Source organism: Asparagus officinalis, chromosome 5, assembly GCF_001876935.1.
Source record: "Asparagus officinalis chromosome 5, Aspof.V1, whole genome shotgun sequence".
Taxonomy (NCBI): domain Eukaryota; kingdom Viridiplantae; phylum Streptophyta; class Magnoliopsida; order Asparagales; family Asparagaceae; genus Asparagus; species Asparagus officinalis.
In genome coordinates, this window is record NC_033798.1 from 64656460 (window position 1) to 64675811 (window position 19352).

The window sequence follows — 19352 nt, forward strand, 5'->3', positions numbered from 1 at the left end:
CCAAAAATTCAAAATAGAGCAAAAATATCTCCCGTGCTACTCGTCGTTGTTAGACCCCCAGAGGAGTTGATTAGGGTCTTATGCTAATCTAATACAATTTTATACCAATTTAAAAACTTCATTGATTAATTAAAACTTCTCGGAGATATATAAGTCAGAAAGAAAAATACAAGCACAAAAAAAAGTACACAAGGCAAACTCAAACACAAGATATGATCATGGAGTTCGGTTCTCACGACCTACGTCTCCGCTCCTCACCTTGAGGAGATCTCCACTATTACGACACACCCGGTTTGGAAGTCGGAACTTCTCTACACACTCGGTTATCAAGTCAACCGACAACTCTCACAAAAATCTCACAATATACATACACAAGCTACAACCTCAAGTGTTGGTCCTCACGTATCGACTCCCTCAAGTGCTCGGAATTATCACCTCTCACTAGGCCACCGACGCCACTCCTCTCGGTATCGACTCCGTCCTCACCACACACTCCTCTCGGTGTACAAGTGTATTACAAGTGATCTCTCAATAAGCACAATATAATAATGGTTGTTCTCTACACTTGACGAGAACTCAATTAAGCTCACTCTCACTAAATCACACACCACTACCCAACAATATATTATATGAGATATAACAAGCTCAATAAGGGTGCGTGATAAATGAGTTTAAATAAATTCTAACTCAATAAGAACTAACAATAAAATTAATAAGAAATAAATGCTAGAAAGTTGAGTTAGGAAAACTTCTCTACAAAGAGAGGATGATTTGGATAATGAGGATGAACTCCCTCAACAAATGATGCAAGCTTCTCTTTGTAAAACAAACTCTTCTTCAAACCAAACTTGAAACAATACTTAAACACCTCTTAAACACAAACTAAACTCTTTTAAAACTTGATTAAGGAATCTTCTTGGTAAAAAAAGAATTCAGAGTATATGGGTATATATAGCATCTCAATACATCAGCTAAAACCCAAAGAAAAAGACCAAAAAGTCATAAACACACAAAACAGAAAAACTAGCTGTTACTGTGCAACGGCTCTCTGATAAGTCGACTTATGAGTCGACTAATGAGTCGGCTTATATGAGTCGACTCAGCAGACAAAAAATCACAACCCCGCTGCACTTCGTGAGTCGACTTATGAGTCGACTAAACATGCACAGACCAGATTTGCACAGGAAAACTAAACTTTAAACCATGTTTAAAAATATCAAATAAATTCCAAAAATTATAAAATTTGGAGAATAGTTTATAAACATATAAATGAGCATGTTTCAAAATAAATTTTCCAAATGTGATTCTCCGTTTGTAAAATCTCTTAGTTTTGCAAAAGCATGTAAAACGAGTGTATAAAATTCTTAGTTTTGGACAAATGAGATAAACAAGGATATGAAACCTTTTCAAATGAATTTATAGACTAAACAATAATTGTATAAAGTAAAATTTAAGTCTATACACTAATATCTCATTATATTGTCAAAATCACATTAAAACCAAAAGTGTGTGTTTGAGCTTGAGATATAATCACACAATATGAAGTCCTATTTTAGTTGTACCAAGTTGATATGCATGAGAAGCTAAATCTTGGATCTGACTTGAATTGAATAAGCTTCGTTATAAATGTGGCTCTTGAGTTACTCAACCTGGAACAAAATAAATACTGAAAAACATATTATAAATTATTTGCAAAATCATCAAAACAAGATTCAAAAGTAGGCTCATATACATGAGTCCTAACAGTCGTGTGAATTTGTTAAACGGCGTCATAAAAAAAACATGCAGAGAAAACGCCTAGTTGTGGTATAATTTTGCTCGGTTTTGAAACTTACGGTATATATTTTTTTTTAGAAAACAGTAGGGTATTTAAGTGCAATTTAGCCGAAGGAAAGCAAGAATTTTTAGTGAATAATGGAGAAAAATTGACCCGCGCAATAATGTCGTGACTTTTATATGAAAACAACAAGAAAAATTGTTTAAGCATTTGATTTTAAAAATACACAGTATATCTAATCATTTAGGAAAAACTATAGCGAGTAATGATGAAATATATCAAGTCGTTGAAATAGCATGATAAAAAATAATTTGATTGAACATTTAGTGTCCACGAGTGATTTTGAAGTGAAAGGGTTTAAAAGTAAATGAGCGTAAACTTTGGATTTATAAACAAAAATTAGTGTGAGGGAAAACAACCAAACAAATGGTTTAAGCATTTTGTTCCAATTGTACACCGCATGCATGCATGACAACTTAGGGAAAAGTATAGAAAATTATAGTATAATTAGTAATTTACACCATAGATCGTAGTGTTGGAACACAAAATGAGTTAAAAAGTAATGTGGAGGAGTATTTTGGAACAAAGGGTGATTTTTGGAAGAGGATGATTTTTAAACAGAGGTAAAATTTTGGGTTTACAGAAAACATTTTCTTAAAGTGTATGAGTTCAAAAATAAATAACGGCAAATAAACTTTGGATTTTTAGGCAAATAATCATCAACAATTTTGTGATGGGGCGACATTGGTGTTGCAAAAAAAGAAAAATAGAGAAAAGAATAGTTTAAATATTTAGTTAAAAAATACTGTATATCTAACCACTTAGTTAGTAAGTTGTAATAAAAAATTACTTCTCATATAATAAGCTACTAGAATAGAAACATAATTTGGTGAGAATTTTGGATCTAGAAGTGACTTTGAAAGTGAGTGGTTCAAAAATAAATGGGGTTAAAAGTTTGAGTCTATAGGGAGAAACTGAAGTTTACCTTTTTTAAAGTAGGTAGGAGTAAAAAGTTTGGTGAAGTACTTTGAGTCCAAAAGTAATTGTAGACGTATGTGAATTTAAATAGAACTTAGTTCTTTAGCAAAGCATTTCTTTCTTGGATTTCCGGCCCGGGCCCTTAGCAAAACATTAGAAAACATTAGGTAAACTTAAGGTATTTTAGAAAGCATTACTTTGAGTCCAAAAGTTTTGCCCGGCCCGGGCCCTGATTTCCGGGCCGGGCCGGCCCGGATGGATAGGTCTATCTTTATCTCACCTTCCGAAGGTCAATGGTCAAAAGACCTGAAATACTTCTCTTTTGTCAATTCAATGCTTCCGCGATATACAATTTTACTTTTATTGATACATGATGCTGGAGATCAAGTATTGGACGATTCGAGAAGAAAAGCAGCTAAGTCGACTGAACAGTTGGACGAGACGAGACTAGACGACTCGAACCAGACGAGTCGACACATGCCGGTCGACACGAAAGGCAGGACGACTCGACAAGCTTAGTCGACTTAGGTCCAGTCGACATGAAAGACGGTGCTAGTCGGCACGCCTCATGTCGACTCATATTTTAGATTAGGAAAGAGTTCCTTTTTGTTTGTTTCCTTTTGGGATTTGGTATTTTCCTTTTAGGATTAGAGTTTCTTTTTTATTAGAGTCAGGATAGATTTAGTATAAATATTAGTTCCTTTTGTAAATTGTTAATCAACTTTTCAATTATTCAATTAAGAGAATTTTCTCTTTGTTTTCGTTCTCAACTTTGAGAAACTTAGAGCTTGTGGTTCAATTATTCAATTAAGAGAATTTTCTCTTTGTTTTCGTTCTCAACTTTGAGAAACTTAGAGCTTGTGGATTCAAGCTCGTGAAATACTTGTTGTCTCTTTGTTTTCGTTCTCAACTTTGAGAAACTTAGAGCTTGTGGATTCAAGCTCGTGAAATACTTGTTGTTGTCAGGGCTCGTCGGTATCAGAACGATATCCGATCGGCCTCCCCATTTCTACGTCTGCATCAAGTAGTATCAGAGCTTCGGCTTTAACATCCTCATCAATGGCAGGTGACGGCGAGAATGATCTTTCTCTACAGGATCTTTCCGCGAGGATGGATTCTATGGATGGAAGATTTGGCACGCTGGAGGCGTCTCTTCAGAACCTTCAACAAGCCATTGAAGGACTTACACTTCACCTCAACAATGGGAATAACTTCACCGATGGTCTTCACCTAAGCGAACCCAGAGTTAGGCTACCCCGACATCCACCCCCGTACAATCCCCAACCCCCTCCAGTTCATCCCCCTCCACATCAACCACATCAAAACCAAAACCCTCCATATCAACCCCCTCCACATCATAGACGGCATCCCAATCAAACCCCTCCACGTGATGAATCCAGTGACGAAGGAGCAGACTATGGTGCCCAATTTGAGGGACTATGATACGACAACGTCTCGAGCGAAGAAGAAGGAGGGCGACTTTATAGAAGAGGTTGGGACAGAGGCTTCAACCCTCATCGTAACTATCACCGACAGGCGGATATCACCACGACCAAGAGTACCGGATGAAGGTAGAGCTCCCTTCCTTTGGAGGAAATCTGGACATAGAGACTTTTTTGGATTAGCTATATGAAGTGGATAAGTTCTTTGAGATGGCTAATGTACTCGAAGAAAATCAAGTGAAGTTTGTGACGTATCATCTCAAAGGAGGAGCCGCAGCATGGTGGGATCAAACTTAAAACACTAGGCGACGGCAAGGTAAACAACCAGTTAGGGTTTGGCGACGCATGAAGCAGTTGTTACAGGCAAGATTTCTACACCCGACTATCAACAAATCCTCTACAATTAGTTCGAGCAATATCGTCAAGGAATCTGAATAGTAAGTGCCTATACCGAAGAGTTCTTCCGTCTTACTTCTCATTGCGATTTGTTGATGAGCGAGGAACAACTCGCAGCCATGTATATCGGTGGTTTGAAGTACTCAATTCAAGAAAAGGTGGCCATCCATAATGTATACTCCGTGGACGAAGACTGCAATATGGCTCTGAAGGCGGAAAGATTAGCCTCAAAGATGTTACCTTTCAGACGAGCCGAACAGGGAGGCTCGGTCGAAGGCGAGAGGTGAGTTGGTAGGGCAGAGGACGACTGATCGACCTGTTCTCGCACAATTGGCCGAGTGGTCAACAACTCAACCACTGCCCTCGACGACTCAAGCAAATTTGTATGCCAAGCCGACAGGCTGGAAGTGTTTTCGATGTCTCCAACCTGGGCATAAGTCCAGTGAGTGCCCACAACGGCGAAAGGTCAATCTTGCGGATTATGAGGAGGCCGAGGATGGACACACAATATCCGAAGAAGAAGTTGTCGAGGTTGAAGGCGACAATGTGTCGTGTGTTGTTCAACGACTTATGTGCGCTCAGAAGACATCAGACTCATATCAACAACATCAAATTTTCTTTTCTCGGTGTTTGGTAAACAACAAGGTGTGCACCCTCATCATTAACAATGAAAGCTATGAAAATATAGTATCGAAGGCCTTGGTGGATCACTTGAAACTGCCGACTGAGACCAAACCTGTACCTTACACCATCGGATGGATCAAAAAGGCCCCTTTGTGAAGGTGACCGAAGTATGTCGCATATCACTATCACTAGGAAAGACTTATAGTGATTTTGTCTCTTGTGATGTTGTGGATATGAACGCGTGTTATGTCTTGTTAGGATGATCGTGGCAGTATGATGTTAACGCAAAGCATAGCGGCAAGAAGAACGAGTACTCTTTTGTGTGGTTGAACAAGAAGATCATTTTACCACCAATTCCACCCTCCCAAAAGAACCCAAAGGATCAAAAACTCAAACATGTTTCTCTTGGCAACAAGGGAGAATTTCTGGCCGAATCAAAGGAGTTAAAGCAGAGGTTTACTTTAGTTGTTAAAGAAGAAGTGAAGACTCTCATTGAGGTTCCAGAGAAGATGAAGCCGCTGCTTAAAGAGATCGAAATGTTGGTTCCCGAGGAGCTGCCAGAGGGTCTTCCACCCATGAGAGATATTCAACACCATATTGATTTCATCCAGGGTTCAGTGCTTCCTAATCTTCCTCATTATCGCATGAACCCACATGAGAAGAAGATTTTACAAGACACCATTGAGGACCACATAAAAAAGGGCCACATCCGAGAGAGCATGAGTCCATGCGCAGTCCCGACCCTATTAACACCAAAGAAAGATGGAAGTTGGCGGATGTGTGTAGATAGCTGAGCCATCAACAAGATTACAATTCGCTAAAGATTTCTAATCCCTCAGTTAGACGGCATGTTGGATTAGTTGGGAGGCGCAAGTGCCTTCTCGAAGATCGACTTGAGGAGTGGATATCATCAGATCTGAATCCAGCTTGACAATGAGTGGAAGACTGCTTTCAAAAGCAGTGAGGGCCTCTATGAATGGTTAGTGATGCATTTTGGTTTATCGAACACCCCAAGTACCTTTATGCGTTAGTGAACTAAATTCTGAAGCCTTTCTTGGGAAGATTTGTAGTCGTCTACTTTAATGACATTCTCATCTATAGCCGAGATGAACAGGAGCATATGTTGCATCTCCAAGAAATCTTCCAAGTGCTAAAGGAGAATGAACTTTACATCAACCTTAAGAAGTGTGTGTTTTTGACGACTTAGCTAGTGTTCTTAGGGTTTGTGGTAAGTTCGCAGGGGATCTAAGTCGACGAAGATAAAGTCAAGGCAATTAAGGACTGGCCGACTCTAAAATGTGTTACGGAAGTAAGAAGCTTTCATAGGCTAGCATCTTTTTATCGGCGTTTCATTCACAATTTTAGTTTTATAGTTGCTCCCATGATGAATTGATTGAAGAAGAAGGATGTTTTCGAATGGACCGATGAAGCAACGCGGCTTTTGCCTTTATCAAGGAGAAGATTACCACTGCACCAATCTTGGCGTTTCCGGATTTTGACAAACTCTTTGAGCTTGAATGTGACACATGTGATGTCGGTATTGGAGCCGTCCTCTATCAAGAGAAGCGTACCATTACTTTCTTAAGTGAGAAGTTAAATGATGCCCGACAGAAGTGGAGTACTTACGAGCAGGAGCTGTATGCTATTTTTTGTTCTTTGAAGACTTGGGAGAGCTACCTCATTGCTAACAACTTCGTGATTTATTCCAATCATCAGTCTCTTCAACACTTCAAGAATCAGAAACATATCAAAAAAATGCATGGACGATGTGCTTCATACTTTGAGCAGTTCAACTTTACTTTGCGACATAAGTTAGGAGTCGATAATAAGGTGCTTGATGCTTTGAGTCGCCGGGTATCTTTATTAAGCATATTGTGAGGTGAAGTTGTTGCTTTTGACAATTTGAAAGAGCTCTATGTTGATGATGAAGACATTCAGGAGGTTTTGGGCCAAGTGTTTGACAAGACAACCTACAGGAGACTATGTTATTATGGACGGGTTTCTATTTAAGGGGAATAGGCTTTGTATTCCAAGGACATCATTGAGAGAAAAGATAGTTCGAGACTTACATGGTGGCAGGCTTGGTGGACACTTTGGGCGAGACAAGACTGTTTTGAGTCTTGAGGAGAGATATTATTGGCCAAGCTTGAGGAAAGATGTGGCAACACTTGTGAGGAATTGTCAAGTGTGCCAAGTTGCAAAGGGGATAGTGCAGAATACTAGTTTGTACACTCTCCTACCTGTGCCCAAGGATATATGAGGAGATTTGAGTATGGACTTTATGTTAGGACTTCCCCGAACACAAAGAGGCGTGGATTCAGTCTTCGTGCTAGTGGATCGTTTTGCTAAGATAGCTCACTTCATCCCGTATCGTAAGATTTCGGATGCACCATATGTTGCACGACTGTTCTTTCAAGAGGTGGTTCGACTACATGGTGTTCCTAGTTCGATTGTTTCGGATAGGGATACTAGGTTTTTGGTGACTTTTTGGACTACCTTATAGCGACGATTCGACACTTCATTGAAGTATTCTAGCACAGCACATCCTCAAACGGATGGACAAACCGAAGTGGTCAATCGGACTTTGGGAAACTTGATTCGATGCATATGTGGAGAGAAACCAAAGATGTGGGATCAAGCTATACCTCAAGCTGAATTCGCCTACAATGTGATTGTTCATAGTTTCACAGGTATGTCTCCTTTTTCTATTGTTTATAGAAAGACACCTCGACATCTCCAAGATTTGTTGAAGTTCGACAAATAGTAAGGTCAGCGAGGCAGCAAGTTCAATGGATGAGAATGCTTTCAATATTCAGGAAGAAGTGTGTACAAAGCTTGAGAAAGCCAATGCAAAGTTCAAGGCGCGAGCGGACAAGAAGAGGCAACTTAAGGTATTCAATGAAGGAGATATGATGATGGTTTACTTGTAGAAAGAACGGATGCCGGCTGGAACATACAACAAGCTTAAGCCAAAACGTTATAGGTCATTCAAGATTCTCAAGAAGATCAATGATAATACATATATAGTAGATCTTTCAGAAGGAATGGCTATGTCGGCAACATTTAACGTGACAGATATTTCTGACTATCATCCTTCAAGCAAGTTGTATTCGAGTGATGAGAACTCAGAGAAGAGTTCTTCCAAAGAAGGAGGAACTGATGCAGGAGATCAAGTATTGGACGAACCGAGAAGAAAAACAGCTGAGTCGACTGAACAGTTGGACGAGACAATACTCAACGACTCGAACCAGAAGAATCAACACATGTCAGTCAACATGAAAGGCGGGACGACTCGACAAGCTTAGTCTACTTAGGTCCAGTCGACACGAAAGGCGGTGCTAGTCGGCACGCCTCGTGTCAACTCAGATTTAAGATTAGGAAAGAGTTCATTTTTGTTTATTTCCTTTTGGGATTTGGTATTTTCCTTTTAGGATTAGAGTTTTTTTATTAGAGTTAGGATAGATTTAGTTGGCTATAAATATTAGTTCCTTTTGTAAATTGTTAATCAACTTTTCAATTATTCAATTAAGAGAATTTTCTCTTTGTTTTTGTTCTCAACTTTGGGAAATTTAGAGCTTGTGGATTCAAGCTCGTTAAATACCTGCTGTTGTCAGGGATCGTCGACATCAGAACGATATCCGATTGGCTTCCCCGTTTCTACGTCTGCGTCAATACACTAGTGTGCACCCCGTGCAAAGCATGACCACCTATTTTTTTTTAACGTTGTATTTTGAACTTGTCTCCCTCTAAGTTTTAATACATTTGATTTAATTGCTATGTGCTTAAAATTAGAAATCATATATACTCCTCTATACTTAAAGAAGGATAAGAGCTTTAATAAATTTGATTTAGAAATCATATCCACTCCTCTATACTTAAAGAATGATCCAAGTTTTAATATATTTAATTTGTTATATTGTTTATGATACAGTAATTATTATGGCATGAATAGTAAGTTCAAGTATGGAGGAGTAGATTTGATTTACTATTTATGCTACAGTAAATTACTGTGTCACAAATAGTAATTTTGAGTGCAGAGGACCAGATTTGATTTATTGTTCATTCTGCAGCATTTACTGTAGCATTACTGTATCATGAACAATAACTCTCTGGATTCTTCTTTAAGTATAAATGAGTAGATATCTTTCGTCATAAGATGAACGTTGTGGCAGATCTAGGGGAACCGAGATGTGCTATAGCTCGTCCTAGATTAAACATGTTTACTGTATAGATAGTGAGTTCGGTACTAGTACAAATCTCTCAAATAGGCTAATCTCCCTATTTCTGCAATGCTGAGAAATGCTTAGAATCACTTTGCATCTACTTCCCTCATTTAAACCAATTTCTCACAAAATATTTCTTAAGCATTTCTATTTATGATTTGGATGGAGCTGTAGTGGCAGGAACGGCCAGGGCGGTCTAGAGTTTGGTTACTTGGGGAGGATGATGAAACCCCCTTATTAGCCCTGAGGTCAAGACAAAAGAAAGACTATCTCTAGAATGCTCTGATATTACGATAAGAACAGAGTTTTTGGGAAAGAATAGGTGATCTTAGTCATTGCATTGAGGTATCTGTATATAAGAGTAAGGGGAGAAGTCCTAGTATCCTAAGCAACGTAAGATAAAACAAATAAAAACAAGATAGCCTAACTATCTTAACAAAATCACATTAAACTCCAAAAAGTTTTCACAGTTTGCAGATAACCCATACAAATTAGAACCAATAACGGTGTTACCTTTAGTTAAGGGGCTTCTTCAAAATTTATTAGGGGTTTAGTGCAATTTGAAAGTTATTGGGGGTTTATTACAAAACACTAAAAGTTCTTGGTGGGTTTAGTGTAGTTTACGGTATGTACCGTTTAATCTGACATCTTCCTTCAAAAATATACTCACATGTCTAGCATCTTACACACAATCATCCCATCCATATCCTATTTGTGAATGGGACGTGAGGACATGAGGCCCACCCACGTTTTCGAAATCCACATGAAGAACAAAACAAAGGCAAAGTATTCAACATGTGGGGGTCACATCTGGAGAAGCGTCTAGTGAAAACCGTGTGAAGAGATCACGTTTGTGCAGCCCATGAACTGCAGTGAAATCTCATGCACCTAGGGTCAGGCCCACCCGAATGTAAAGCTATAAATATAGCTGCCTAGGGTTTTGTGCAGTTCGTGTAAAAAGTGCAAGGCAGAGAGCAGGCAGAGAGCAAAAGAAAAAGGTGGCTCAAAGTTTCGGCTGCTGTGCAAAGGCAGAGGGTTTTCTTGGGCTGCGTGCAACAAGAAAAAAATAGGCTCTTTTGGCTCTGTTGAGAGAGAGATTGTGAGAGATTTGAGAGTTAGTTTGAGGGTTTATTTGTGAGATCTTATGTGATTGTAAACCCATTTGTATTCTCTTTCTCTAATAGTAGATCTCCCCCCCCCTCCTTACCCCGTGAACGTAGGCAACTTACCGAACCACGTAAAATTCATTTTCTTACTGTGATTTGTAATAGCTTGTAGGTTCCCTCGACAAATCAGTCCTAGAACTGATAAGAGGAAGAGTGTATATCCCACTTTGTTGAGATATATTACTTTTGATTCTTGTTTCCTTTGTGAAACAGGGATATAGTTATGATCTTACTCTCTTGTTGTGCATCAAAAGTGCTGTCAAAATTTTCGCTGAACACAACAAGTGGTATCAGAGCTACAGGTTAGGCTTGGAGCTTGCTTGAAGGATTCCCTGAAAGATTCCTATTTGAAGAGTTAGATCGACAACATGGGTGAAATAAGCACATCAGGATCGTCTCTTTCGAAGGTGATACAGAGTCTGAGCATCAATAATATAAAGATTGATATTCCAAAGTTTGACGGCAAGATTAATTTCGGATTGTGGAGGTGTCAGGTGATGGATGCCTTGGATGCATAGAATTTGGAGGAGGCTCTTGAGTTACAATAGAAACCCAAAGACATGGAGGATAATGTTTGGAAGAAGAAGAACAGTAGGGCTTGTGGAGTTATTCGGTCATGTTTGATGCTAGATCTTATTTATGATGTTATAAACGAAACGTCGGCAAAGAAATTGTGAGAAACGCTCAATGAGAAGTATCTTACTAAGAGCATTAAGAATCGGCTTCACTAGAAGAATAAGTTTTACCAGTTCAAGATGAAGAGAGGAGTTTCCATTAGGGAGCATGTAAACAACTTCACGAAGCTACTTTTATATATGGCCAATGTGGACATCATGGTTGAGGATAAAGACAAGGTGATGCTACTTTTATGTTTGTTGTCGGAGGATGATTATGGTACGTTCATTCTCACTATGATAATGGAAGAACTAATGTTAGTTATAAGGAGGTGACCTCAACGTTGGTAAATTATGAGTTAAGGAAGAGTGATGGTGAACCCTCCGAGAAGGCATCGGGAAATGCATTAGCAGTTCGAGGCCATGATCCAAACCACCGCCAGTTCAACCACTCAAAATCAAAGAATAAAAGTGGTTATAAGAGTATTAGTAGAAATCAATATTGGTATTGTAAAGAAGAAGAACATTGGAAGATTGACTGTCCAAAGTGGAAGGAAAAAGCTGGGAAGAACAAGGGGAAAGCTGTACAAGATTCAAAAGTGAATGTTGCAAAAGCTATTGATGAACATTCAGAGTCAGATTCTTCGGGCTATTCGTGCCCTGCACTACCGTCAGTTGTTCGCTCGGAAAATCGTTGTTTTCTTCATCATTGATTCCATTGTAAATTCTTGTAATAGTTTATCGATTACAAAGATCCGGTCTTTTTTTAGATCCGGTTACAACGAAAATCAAATAACACAAGAAATAAAGAAAATTACAACTTTCTCCTTATTTGTCGAACGAATCGCAAGATCCTGTTTTGCGGTCTCTTGCTTTGTGTGGGTTCTTTGCCTGTGCCGGGGTTTATCCATGGACCACCGCGAGATCTGGATCCGATCAGATCTAAGCAGTACAACGGGTATTATTCCACAAAGGAAATAATAGCCGGGGAGGATTGATTCACCAAGGAAACAATCGTCCAAGTCTCGGGATCTAAGACCAAGCTTAGATCCGGAGTGCGTCTGCGTAGATCTGAGATCCGGTCCTCTCGAACACCTGCCTTTTTTGGCGTTGACGATCGCTGAGCACCAGATCTGGAAGAGTGAGTCCCCGAAGTCCCAAAGCTCCAATCTTTTTTAAGTTTCGAGTCTTGAATTTGACAGAGCTTCGCTTCCAAAATTTCCAACCCCTCAACAAATGAACCAAGTGGCCTATTTATAGGCACCCTTTACTGTGCCCGCGCACGGAACAGTGTCGGCCACCTCTGGGTGGCCGGCACTGGGCCGAGCCACCCATAGGTGGCTCGGCTCTTGGCCGAGCCACCTATGGGTGGCTCGGTTTTGGCCGAGCCACCCATAGGTTTGTCGTTTTGCCTCTTTGTGCCTGTTTTCCGGTTCTGCGGTTGATAGGTTCGGATTCGATTTTGTGGTTGATTTATCCAGACTTGATTCGTTGACCTGATTTGGTAGTAAATCCGGATCCCGATTAGGCAGTAAATCCACTTCTGAGTTCGAGTCCGAAACCGATCTTGATTCAATCGTGATTCGTCCGAGTATGCCCTTGGTTGGATGACTCGTTGACTCTTCGAACACTTGGCTTGATCCCGCACGCGAATGGACGTATTCCGTTGCTTGCGTGCGATTATTCAATCTCGTTGCCTCGTTGGTTTGTCGGTTTGTGCCGAGCTGAGCTAAGGGACCTATAAGCAATTTTATATGCCTACATCGGTTTGCTATGCCGACTCCACAGAGTGGATGTTGTTCAGGAGCCACATATCACATATGGCCTAGGAGGGATTGATTCTCTAGCTTTGAGGAGCAGGAAAGAGGGGATGTCGTGCTTATGGGAAATGACCACGTATGTCTTATTGGTGGTATTGGTTCAGGCCAGATTAGGATGCATGACGGAGTAGTAAGGGAATTGAAAGAAGTGAGGTTTGTGCCGTAGTTGACGAAGAACATCATTTCTCTTGGTACTTTGGAGGCAGTTGGTTATCGGGTGATCTTAGAGGATGCTACAGCGAAGGTCACGAATGTTTCTATGGTGGTGATACGAGGAGTCAGGGAAAACTTCCTATACTACTTGAAGGGCAAGACAGTTACGGGGGGTCTGACAGCTTCTATCACTACAGAGGAGGATACTACCACATTATGGCACATGAGACTAGGACACACAGGAGATAAGTCCTTGCAGTCATTGGTAAAACATGGACTATTGAAAGGTGCTAAGACCTGCAAGATGGAGCTGTGTGAGCATTGTGTACTTGGGAAGAAGACTAGAGCCTGCAAGATGGAGCTGTGTGAGCATTGTGTACTTGGGAAGAAGACTAGAGTGAAGTTTGGCACCGCTATTCACAACACCCAAGGTACATTAAAGACTAGAGTGAAGTTTGGCACCGCTATTCACAACACCCAAGGTACATTAGATTACATTCACACAGATGTTTAGGGTCCTTCTAAGAACACATCACTTGGTGGGGCCAATTATTTTATCACTTTCATTAATGACTATTTCAGGAGGAATTAGGTAAACCCTATGAAGCATAAACATGAGGTTTTAGATATTTTTGTGGAGTGGAAAAAGAAAGTGGAGCTGCAGACAAGTAAAAAGGTGAAGCCTCTATATTCAGATAACGGTTGAGAGTATAAGAGTGATCCATTTCTGTAGTTTTGTATGGATCACGGCATTAGGTGACACTTCATAGTTCGAGAGACACCACAACAGAACGGGATGGCTGAGAGATTGAACTATACCTTACTGGAGAAGGTGCAATGTATGATGATGCAGAGTGGATTGACTAGATTCTTTTGGGCCGAGGTGTTGGTTTTGTTAGACCCTAGAGGGGGGTGATTAGGGTCTTATGCTAATCTAATCCGATTATATGCCAATTAAAAACTAATTAATAAGTTATCCTAGCATGTATGAAATATAACAACTGTATAAGCTAGGATAAGCAATATGAACAATGAGATATATCCTATATGATAAACTATATATGCAAGGATATATAAACTAACACAAGATAATATATCCTACCAAACTCCCCACTCCCGGGGAGAAATCCACTATCACAACCGGGTTTTCTACGCTCACCCGAATAACGTTTACACCTCACAGTGTCGGTTTTCAACGCTCACCGAACAACGTCACTCCTCACACTCGGTTTTCTAGTTCACCGAAAACTTCACAACACACACGGTTTTCTAGCTCACCGAAAACCTTACAATCTCACAATGTAACAATAAATGATTTGTTCTCTCATACAAGGGGAGAACTCAATTAAGCACAACTCAATGTTACAATCTCTCACAACCCTAATATACTATGTATGCAAATACAATAAGCTCAAGTGGGTGTGTGTAACAATGAGACATAAATAAAAACTTAACTCAATAAGAACTAGCAATAATATTGATATGAAATACAATAGTAGAAATGCTAGGAAATAGAGTTAAGGAAACTTCTCTAAAATCACAAAGAGAGGATGATGAAATATTGAAGATGAACTCTTCAATAGTTGATGTAAACACCTCTTTGTAACAGCAAACCCAAAACAAACTTAAACCAAAACTAAACAAGCTTAAACCCTTGTTTAAAACCTTGTTTTAAAAACTTCTTTTCTATGTATAGAAACTGAGATCAAAGAGGGTATTTATAGCCTCCAAAACCTCAGCCAAGAATCCCAAAACAAATGACAAAAAACAGCCTAGCAACGGTAACAAAACTAGCCGTTGGAAACAAAAATGATTGAGCGGCGGGCGACCGAAAATTCTTGCGGTCGACCGCGATCTAGGTTCCAATCTGAGAATCGAGCAGGAACTTCGTCGGTCGACCGGTGCGGTCGACCGAAGGAAATATCGAGCTCTCGGTCGATCGGTGCGGTCGACCGACAAACTCTCTGCTGCCCAGAAACAAATGAACAAAAGAGCGGTCGACCGGTGCGGTCGACCAAAAACAGATATGACAGAAAAACAGGTTTTAGAGCTGATTTTTGAGACTTTGGAAAATATTTTAAAAATAACAAATGAAGTCCAAAAATAATGAAACTTTGAGAAATGTATATAAACATGTAAATGAACATGTTACAAAAAGAATTTTCCAAATTGCATTTCCCATTTGTGAAAAATCATCATTTTGCAAAATAGTCCAAAACACGAAAATGTAAACATGTGAAATTTGATATTTTGGCTAAACCATGTTTTGAAACTTTGCACAATGATTATATAGACTTAATAAAATATGTATATGATTATTGTTAAGTCCAAAAACTAAGAATACAGAATTTTTACAAAATTGCATAATCTATGCAACGATTTCAAGAACACAATAGTAAATATGAAATATATGATTTCATATTTATAAACATGAAAACTCAAAAACTATGTATGTATATATAACTATATATATGCATAAAAACCAAAACTTATGTATATATATATAACTATATATATATATATGAAGAAACCAATAAATGTGTGTGTATAGATAATTGAGCTTAACGTACTTAACACACATAATATAAATTCTAAACTAAATTACCCAAGCTTGATCTTGATCTTCATTGAGCTTAACTTGGTACACGTTGCGGATGAAGCTAAACTTAGATCTTGAACTTGAATTGTACGATGCTTCACTCCACAATTCCGCCAACCTCCATTTGATATGATCGTTATGGCGCAATCCATCCATCCTCCAACAACGTTGTTTGTCTATAATAAATAAGAAAACACAAATACTAGACAAACAACATTAGAAGTAAATTATTTGTTAAACATCATCAAAACAAGAAGGCCAACAGGTTTATGGGAGCCATCTCGTGAATAGGTTGTCGTGCACTGTGATACAGAGGAAGACTCCATTAGAGCATTGGTCTGGTTCGGTAGCTAGTAACTATGAGTCGCTTCGAATATTTGGGTGTCCTGCTTATTATCATGTCAGTGATGGTAAATTGAATCCGAGAGCGAGGAACGTAGTCTTTATAGGATATAGAGATAGAGTTAAAGGCTTCAAGTTATGGGATCCACAGGACAAGAAGATAGTAATTAGCAGGGATATCATATTTGACGAGGCGTACATGATGAAGCCTCAAGTTCCTCAGCAGGTGGAGGAAGACCAGATTCGAAAGATATCACAGTAGGTGGAGGATGATGTGACTCCACTCACTCCAGAGAGCATTGCATCCATCGAGGCTCCTACAGAGGTGACACTGGGAGGAGATAGGATGACAGCCGGGCAGATAAAGGATACAGTAGATTATGAGACTCAGGAGCAGGGTCATGTTCAGGAGTCTATTGCAACGAATAGACCTAAAAGGGTGATTCATCGGCCATCTAGATATAATGATGTCATGGTCGCATATGCATTATCAGTGAAGGTCGTTGATGATATGGTTCCATCCACATTTAGGGAGCCAGAGTCTAGCTCTGATTCGATTAGGTGGAGGGAAGCTATAGAGGAGGAGATGCAATCTCTTCAGAAGAACGATACTCGGGGACTTGCAAAGCTACCTAAGGGTATAAAAGCTATTGGTTGCAAGTAGGTATATGCGAAGAAGGAGGGATCATCTATTCGGGACTTTCTGTTCAAAGCCAGATTGGTTGCCAAGTGATATGCACATCTTGAGGGCATTAATTATAACGAGGTATTTTCACCCATTGTGAAGCATTCGTCGATTCGGATACTATTGGCGTTGGTGGCACAACTGGATTTAGATTTGGTCCAAATGGATGTGAAAACAGCCGTTCTACATGGAGATTTAGATGAGGAGATCTACATGACACAACCCTTGGGGTTCAAAGCTGTAGGAAAAGAAGATTTGATTTGCAAGCTGAAGAAGTCTCTTTATGGATTGAAGCAATCGCTGCGATAGTGATACAAGAGATTTGACAGCTTCATAATTGGCCAGGGGTACACGAGGAGCCCATATGACCCATCTGTTTACATGCATAAACTACAGAATGGTAAGCACATATATTTACTTTTATATGTTGACGATATGCTTATTGCTTCCATGAATTCTTTGGCTATTCGAAAGTTAAAAGAGGAGCTATCATCCGAGTTCGAGATGAAGGATCTTAGAGAAGCAAAGAAGATATTGGGTATAGAGATTGAGAGAGATAGGGTGAAGGGGAGATTGAAGCTTACACAGAAGAGCTATTTGCAGAAGATGTTGAAGAAATTCAGATTTGATGGCAATGCAAAAGCAGTTAGCACTCCATTGGCTCCCTACTTCAAGCTTTCAGCTAGTATGTCACCTGTTTTAGTTAAGGACAGAGATTATATATCACGTCCCGCTTCCCAAAATACTGGGGAATCGGAACGTGAACAAGCCCGCGACGTATTAGATCAATGAGAATAAATACATTTAAACATTTCTCCTTAACCTAATACACTAAGCGTCTAGAAATAAATACAATGCGAAGTCATAGGTCCCTGATCACAAATAGCAAAAATATAATGAACAACACGGAATAAAATAATACATATCACAAATGAATATCATCCAAGACATAAAAATATGGGTCAAACATGCCCTTATACAAAACTATCCAACTGAATGAAATACTGGAGAAATATAAAAATACACTGATCAAAAGAAAATAAAAGTGCTACAAAATAAACTGAAAGGAATAACTAAGCTTCGGTTTCTTCTTCTGCTCCGTCCGCTAGACACTCCTGCTGAGTATACTGAACATGTTCTTCCTCTAAGTCTGATGTACACCAGAGAAAACAAGTGTACGTCAGCGTGCATGGCACACGACAAGACCCCACAAAAGAAACAGAACAATCGAAAACCAAAACGGAAAACGACACGACAACAGAAAATGACAAAGAGACAAACAACTGGAAATCCAACAAAATCAAATGCAAATTCACTACTAAAACATGATAATCATAAGAATCCATAAATCAATCGGGTAATGAAGTCATGCAGCTAGCGATCGGAATAATCATCCAAGTGACAATGTCATATAATTAGATGGAATTAATACTTAAAAATCTATAACAAGAGACGTAGTACGTCGAGTGAAATAATCCAAACAAGGAAACCCTTATGTATATACCATATATCTCGAATTGTAGATAATTAAATATTAACCCCGATCTATGTATGAAAAGGAAACATAACTGGCCTTCATCTCACAGGAATTCATACTCATCCAAGTGATGAAATCATACTACTAGCTATCCTATCATAACTCACTGGTCCATATCTTAACAAAACTAACAAAGTCCACCATAAAGCACGCAAACATATTATTCTTGTTTTACATGTTATTTGAATTGGGGAAGTATATTTTAATGTATATAATCAGGTCCCCGTAAACCTGTCTGGGGGCCACCTTCAAATCAAGTATTGGCCCTCTCTCCCATGTATATAACACTCACGATATCACGATAACAGGAAAGCGTTGTGCCCATTTATATACATGCTATATTCTCCGTCCAATTCCCTTTATAACCCCATGTTTGTCATATTAATTATGCAATGGTACATGAAATATTATGCACTAGCCATAGAGTTACCATGGAACGACTTCTGTAAAACTATAAAAATAATCATGACCCACAACATGTCCGATCAAGAGTGCATCGTCTAGTCAATGCTATAATAGTAATAATCAAGGAAACCTCATACCGGGATAAGTCAATGCTATAATAGTAATAATCAAGGAAACCTCATACCGGGATATCGATATCGAGGGAACTCGGGACTCCTCACATCGGGATATCGATGTCGAGTGAGTATAGCCATGCTTTGAAGCACGCTTATAAATCATACTTTTAACAAAAGTCGTCTTCATATATAGTCTCTCCTATTGGGTAACAACTAGGTGATAAAATAACAAGCTTCCACACAACTATTCATGTCAAGCAATCCCACGCAGGTAATAATATATCACAGACTAATCTAATTAATTAACTCATAACAGATCTAGAAATTGAATTGCGAGTCAATAAGTAACGGGATCTTGCCTACAAGTATCGTTGGAATGTCTCGGGGCTCCGACGGCTCACTGGCGGCTAGAAGGTGGTGGTTCTCTAACTGGATATGCATTGGCATATGATCAAATAGGTGGCATGCGACGACA